Source organism: Notechis scutatus, chromosome 3 (genome assembly GCF_049901735.1).
Source record: "Notechis scutatus isolate UNSWTSFEM ecotype Mainland chromosome 3, rNotScu1.2, whole genome shotgun sequence".
Taxonomy (NCBI): domain Eukaryota; kingdom Metazoa; phylum Chordata; class Lepidosauria; order Squamata; family Elapidae; genus Notechis; species Notechis scutatus.
Window position 1 is genome coordinate 104,266,829 of NC_142011.1, and position 7,710 is coordinate 104,274,538.

Consider the following 7,710-nt stretch of genomic DNA (forward strand, 5'->3'; position numbering starts at 1 on the left):
AACATTCTTGCTATTCTTGTCTGAAAGCCTTTACTCTATTGCTTCAGTGTTTAGGAGAAGGGGGTTGTTGTGCTAGAGAACAGTGGTTCTCAATATTTTCTTCACCATGGACCCCCTGTATCTTTTGTGGCCACAGATCATGGCCACAGACCCCCAAGACTTAACCCGAGATTTAAATCATAACTTTTCTTCAAGCCTGTGACAACATCGCGATCTCCCAGGAGTCCACGGACCACAGGTTGAGAACCACTGTTATGTAATGTTGGTATTAATCAAAGTTCTCAGGCCAAAAAGAAAGAGACCTAGACAGTTGGTTGTCATTTCCTTCCTAACACTACCCTTCCATCTGAAGTAGAACAGCTCAGACTTCTACCATGTTTCGCATCATATGTACATCAGTTTATGTGCAGACTATATAAGCTTGTTTATAGAAAAATAGGATGGACAAGAAGAAACTTAAGGGGGAAAGGATTTGTGGAGGTCAGAGACAATGAAGTCCAATATGAAATGAGGCACCATCTGTAGTTTTATCAGCTATAATGCAGTGGATCTAATGAAGAGAAAGATAATATTCATATTCTCTCTTAAAAGTTCTTGAAACTGCTGGTTGATAACCTTGAAATGGAAAATTGCAATGCAAATTTCAGATTACTGTATTATTAAAGCTACTGCTATTAGAATATATATGCAGGACGTGCTTGCCCATATATAAATTAACCTCAGTTTAATCAGCCCTATGTTTTGATTTTATATGATCCTTGAAGTTTAAATAACCGCTGGCTGTACTCCCATAAGATGCTAGGGTAAAATATGGTTAGCTGGTTTGTACATCAGTGTATCATGTGAGAAAAACTGCTATCAAATATAGTATTTCTGTTCCTACTGATTCCAAATATTGGCCAGAGGCAGAGAAACAAGATTTACCCATGCAAACCTTTTTCAGAAGTATTCCAAAAAAATGCTTCCTTTACTTTTCCTTATAATCTATGAGCAAACAACCTGCTTTTTCTGAGGCTGATCCAACTGCAACAGCAGATTATCTTGTGCTGCATTATCTTTAGCTTAGACTTGTAGAAGTATTTTAATGAGTTACGTTTAGTGATCTTCAACAGAAGATTTAGTGTCCGCAGTTGAAAAAATGCTGACCTTAAACAAAGCCAAAATCTTATCGCTACTTGATACTCATTTCCTGAACAAGTTGTACTTTAATATATTACTTTTTATAAATAGAAATGTGGGTTAGGAAAATCAACAGCATCTTCTCACTGAAGTTCCGTGGGTCAAACTGACTTGTTTGAAAATACAATGATGCTGATATTACAACAGTGTATCAGGTTTTCCCTAAAGAAGGGCATCGAAAGTAAGGGCATCGAAATAACTAGCTAAAATTTGAGCCTGTACCATCTCCCCTGCTCTTAGTACAGGTAGTCCTTGAGTTACGGCCAGGGGTGGGATACGACAGGATTAACTACTGATTCGGGATTTACGAGCTTCCCTGCAGGCTGCGAGCCGCGCGCCTGTAAATCGTCATTAGCAGCTGCCTGCAGAGAAGCAGCCTTTGAAACAGCCCTCTTTTCTTGCTTTTCTAGCTGCAGCTGTGCCTCGTTCGGCAGCTGAAGTTGAAAAAAATCAGGAAATAAAGGTCAGGTAAGAGCCCGGGCAGGCAGGTGGGCAAAAACATCAGCAGACATAGAACCAGTTCTATGTCTGCTGCTCTTCAGAGCTACTGGTTCTACAGAGGTGGACAGAACCAGTAGAAACCCCACCCCTGGTTACGGCTACAACTGAGTTCATAATCTGTGTTGCTAAGTGAAACATTTATTAAGTGAGTTTTGCCCCATTTTATGACTTCTTGCCACGGTTGTTAAGTGAATCGTTTCATTTGTTAAGTTAGTGACATAGTTGTTAAGTGAATCTGGTTTCCCCATTGACTTTGCTTGTCAGAAGGTTGCCATGTGACCCCGGGACCCTGCAGCTGTCATAAATATGGACCAGTTGCTAAGCATCTGAATTTTGATCGTGAAACCATGGAGATGCTGCAATGATTACAAGTGTGAAAAATGATCATAAGTCACTTTTTTCAGTGCCATTGAATGGTCACTAAATGAACTGTTGTAAGTATTCAATTATCTATATTTCATGCATACTGATATACACAGGCACTATAAAACCTGGCAAAATTAGGGCATTTTTAAAAGCTGTCTTCACACACTACGTGGTGTGAAAAAGAGATCCAATATATCATATTTTTCCCCAAATTCAGTGGTAAAATGCCAATATAGCAGTTTCAGGATTCTCAAACTGAAATGTTAAAAAGTCTGCAAATAATCTAATATTATTACAGTAGGGACTTTGTGTCCCTTTATGGAACCAGATGGTGCTGGATGGATGGTGTCATAATCTGCAGCATCTAAGCTAAATCAACATTTTGCCCCGCAACAGTAGATTGGCTGCTGCAGTGCAAAGTCAAGGATTTTATGTTTATCTCATGGGTTTAAATTCCAGACCTTTTCCTCCCATCCTGTTAAATTAACAGATAAATGGCTAAGCGCTTGATGGCCTTAAAGCAGTAGTGGGATTCAAAAAATTTTACTATTGGTTCTGTGGGTGTGGCTTGGTGGGCATGGCTTGGTGGGCGGGTATACTGCAAAATTTCCGTTCCCACCCCACTCGTGGGGGAAGGTTACTGCAAAATCCCACTCCCTCCCCATCTCACTAACCTGCTTTCCAGCTCCGTTCTCCTGTGCAGGGCAACCAAAGGAGACCCAGCCGATCAGCTGGAACTCGGAAGGCCGAGAATAGATGGGGGCGGGGCCAGTCAGAGGTGGTATTTGCCGGTTCTCCGAACTACTCAAAATTTCCACTACCAGTTCTCCAGAACTGGTCAGAACCTGCTGAATACCACCTCTGCCTTAAAGGTGGTATGTTTATCAGCATTAGTTTGCCAAGCTCAATTATATGAGTTCTGATTTTTCCTCTAATGGAGGAGATGTAGGATTACATCCTCGTGACTGGCCTTTATTTCAAAATAGGTAAAATAGAATAAATGTGAATATTCTGGAGAAGCAGTAGCAGAAATTTTGAGTAGTTCGGAGAACCGGCCAATACCACCTCTGGTTGGCCCAGCCCCCATCTATTTGCTGCCTCCTGAGTCTCAGCTGATCGGAGTCCAAGCTGATTGTCTGGGTCTTCTTTTGTTGCCCTTCACAGGAGAATGGGGCTGGAAATCAGGTTAGTGGGGTGGGGTGGAAATGGGGATTTTAAAGTATCCTTCCTCTGCCATGCCCATCAAGCCACACCACACCCACCAACCACACCCACAGAACTGGTAGTAAAAAAAAAAATTGAATACCACCACTGGTTTGGTGGGAGATTAAAAACGGCACATTATCTTGAAAGACCAGAACCTTATATAAACTGAAAAAAAATGATGATTTGGGGATTAAAATGAGACAGGGATGTTGGGGTAATGTTTAAGATAATAATTACTTGATAGAAAGAAAGGCTGAAGGCACTTATATGTGTTTTTTTCTTTCATTTCTTTCTTGTTTCTCTATGGCTTATTTTCTACCTTTGTTCTTTGTTTTGCATATTTTACTACACTTTTAAATTTCTATTAAAAATAAAAAATACTATAAATTATGTAACTCAGAACTGTACTTCTATCCAACATATGACTCTTCAGTATCTCCTAATATAACCTTTTAAAGAGTAGGGCTTATTTCACTGCTACAAACCTGGCATAGAATCACTTATGATTGTGGCAGAACACAAATACAACAAATGAATCGGTTAAGAGATGAGTTTTTCCCTTGAGAAGGGGGTTGGATGCAACTATCCTTTCAACCCTTACATTCTAGAATTTTCTGAAATGAGAGGAGGGAATGAATGCTGGTTAGTAAAGTTCTGTCATGCACCTTTTCATTGTAATATTGGTGAAAAAAAAGGCTCTCTGCTATAGCACAGAGACATATCCTTATTATGGCCTTCCCATCTTTAATGATGCTAGTTTTTATGGCTTTCTTCCCTACAAATATACTCTGTGTTTTTAAGATGTAGATGAAGAACTGTGAGAAATCTGTTTTCCGCTCCTGTCTTGCACCTGCTTTGTGAAATTAACACAGAATCCTTTATAAATAGAACGAGTCTTTTGAGTAATTACACTTTTAGAGTGTAATTTAGAGAAGAAAGGGAAAAACACATTTTTCTCACGTGAAAAAGGTTAGATTCATATATGGATTATAAAGATAAGTGTGCATATGTATAATGACATTCTAGTTGCTCCCTCTTTGATTACCTTCATAAAATTATTCAAGACCAAGTTCATTTGCAAAGTGTTTATAAATGGAGATGATACTATCTGGCTACATTGTGTTACAGTATTGACAAAATGAAAGTGTTGATAAAGTAGGGATATGTATTTGCTTTATTTTAATTTTTATTATTAGTCTAAATTTACCACGGATGTTTTAAATGTGGTTTGAAAAATACTGGTATGCGAATGAATGAATGAATGAAACATTTTTAAAAGGAACCCATGATTATCTTCACATCAACCAATCTTTATACACAGAGAGAAGGTACAGAATGTGAGCCAATTAGTACTCATCCAGGTTCCTTCCAGTGAAGCAGAAAAAATGTTATCCAACAATTTCCTGACCACCAAGTCATTACCACTCATAGAATAACATTAATTTTATTACCCCCACCACAGCACTAAAATAAATAAATAAATCGCTTTGTTGCACATTTTTCCTATATGCATTTGTCTTCATTCATCTGGCATGTTAAAAGGAAGTCTGCATTCTAATGGAATTCTGTACATGTGTAGGTAATTAAAAGTAAGTAATAGTAAAAATGCAAATAACAATGCTGAAATTCAATATAGGTTCCCCAGTATAATTTTTGTCATTCTTTTTTTTTTTTTTTTTGCTTTTATAAACTCTCTGAATTATGAAAGTAAAATAATACAATTTTATAGCCAATTTCTCAGTTTGCAATTTTTCCATTAGCCTTGAGCATGGCTGCAAGTTGAATTAGATTGGAAGGAGAAAAATACGTTCTTCATTATGTATGTATGCGCACACACACACACACACACATACACACACATATACTAACCCTTCTTTTAGATTCTTTTAGACCCTTGATTTTTTAAAAATACATATATTTGTTTATATTATTTAGCTAATCATGATTTTTTTAAAGACTCTAATGTATGTTCCATAATTTTTAATTGATGATACTTCACCCTCCTTATGGTGGTCCATGATCATAATAAAAGTCTGGTTTGATTTGGTTGGGATTAGGGCAATATTGCAACAACTGAGTTTGCACTGTCAGTGGCAAATGGCCTACATTTTGGCTGCCTGATTTTAGTCAGCTTGGCAGACTTGGGAGTAATGTTAATGTTGGGAATGAGCAATCTCCTGCTTTTATTGTCATTTTCAAGAAAGCAACACACACACACACACATACATGCACCCATTGGAGATTGTGGCTTCCAATCTATCAAATGGTGCCAACCCCTAGAGTAGCATTATGCCTAAGCCTATTGGGTTTCATGGACTTGGTTCAAGATTATAGGGACTGGTTAAAGAGTTTCCAAACAAGGATGCATGGCTTCCACTGGTATCTGAGCCCTTATATGCAATATTGTGATGCTGAACATCTGATCCCTATACCTACTGGCTTGAAAGCAAACAGGAATATCCAGATGCACCTCCTTGCACTCTGGCACTGCTAGAAAACCTTTGTCTTCATTTTGGAAGATGACTTGAGCAACTGGTAAAGTGGAAAAGTAGAGATTCCAGTTCTGCGTTGGAGGAATTTGAGCTCCTTAGTTCATAAATAAAGGCAAGTATCAAGTTGTTCTTCTCTAGCTAGAGAATGCTTTCCTTGACGTTTAACTGTAGGTCAGCTTGAGGTCTCCAACACAGACTATTGCCAAGGTAACTGGGAATTGGGGCATCCTCAATAGCTGTCTTAGGGCTAGCACAAGGCCAAAAGAGAGCCAAATCTTTGCTTCATAGGAATAATTAACTATCTCTGATATCCTATGTTATTTTCTCTTCAGTAAGCACTCAAGTTATTTTTGAAAAAGAAATTGTTTCAAAAATCCAGATCCAGATTTTTGCTGTTACCGTACAGTTAAAAGATTACAAAAGGGAACAAAAGCAAAGCTTAAGCTCAAATTAAAAAGAAATATTCCTGAACAATTGTATCCCTTCATAGGGATCATAGACCATGCCACCCACGTAGCTCCCGATCTCACTCAGGAAAAAAAGTATTTTTCCAATGAAATTAACACCAAGATCCAAAAGAAAATAGACCTGCAGTGCTTTTCCAGGTGCCTGCCTACAGAGATGTTTCAACCTGTTGAGCAAAAATAGTTTGGCTTAAAAACAGTAATGGGGGTTCTGGAAACAAAGAGGTTCTGAAGGCAACTCAGTGTAATAATAATGGTGATAATGGTTTTTAAAAGCTGGTTATGTGAGCCAAGATTTACTACAGGAATTAGTGAGATACACCACCAAGGAACTACCTGAACTAAACAGAAAAGGATGAAAAGGACATTTTTATTAACTCTATCCTTCCACTTATGCATTGCCTCCAGAAGATAAGTGATAATGGTGGCTGAGTTGTTTTGACACACTCAACTGTGGTAACCAAGATTTAGTCAATTTACTTTGCTTTTGTAATTTTTTATGCTATTCCCATTGTTGAAAGAAATATCCTTCTGGGTTCAGTTCCAAGTGCAGAAAAAGACACTGGAAACATGGAGGCTGTTTGGAAAGATGGTTTAATGGTGGACAGAAGGACCACATGGCTTGAAGCTCCAAAGTGAAAAGGATGGATGATCACACGCTTCAAGGTGAGAAGAGAAGGTCAAGAAGGGCTGAGATGCTGAGAGTGCCTGGGTTTTATAACCTTTGTTGGAATTTGAATTGGAGCTTGTATTCTGATTGGTTGACAGACTCCCATGGGGCCATGCAGGGGCAACTCTGTAGGTTGTCCTGAGTTCCAGGCTTGGTTGAGCCTGGCTGGATGATGATGCACTGAAAAGGCTTTGGGCAATTGCTATAGTTTTACCTGGAGATCTTTGTTATGTAAAGTATTCTGGCCCAGGGCTTCATGGCCCACCCATTAACAAAGATGGGGGTGAGCTTCTACTTCTGAGGTGAGTTTCTGCTCTACTCTTTTTAGAGGAAATATTCTGCCTTTTTAATATTTCCCAGGATATTTCATTTCTCTAGGAGAGGGGTGGGTGCTAACTTCCTACACCACCATAAACTGATCACACTGGGTTGAATTTGCATAATATCCTAGCCTAAACTATGGTTGGCTGGACTGTGATTCAACAGATTCTGCAGATGGGGTAACGGTGAAGAGAGACCTGTCTACACAAAGCTCTGATAGAGCATTAAAACCATCGAGTCTCCTCATCTTTGTTTCACTGCCTATCACACTTATTTTCAAGTTTACTTCCCCCTACCCACCTTTCTGAAAACTCTTCTCTCAGTGTGCCTTTTCAAATTCCCTATATTCTTAGCTCCTTATAAACGCCTCCCTGCTTTTCCTGCTCTCTTTTTTTCTAGACCTTCCTACCTGACCTGCTTGAATCTGGATTCAGATCAGTTGAGCCAAAGATTAACCAGCCAGTTGCATCCTTGGGCAATTCCGCAATGATCTTTTGGGGCCCTATCTAAA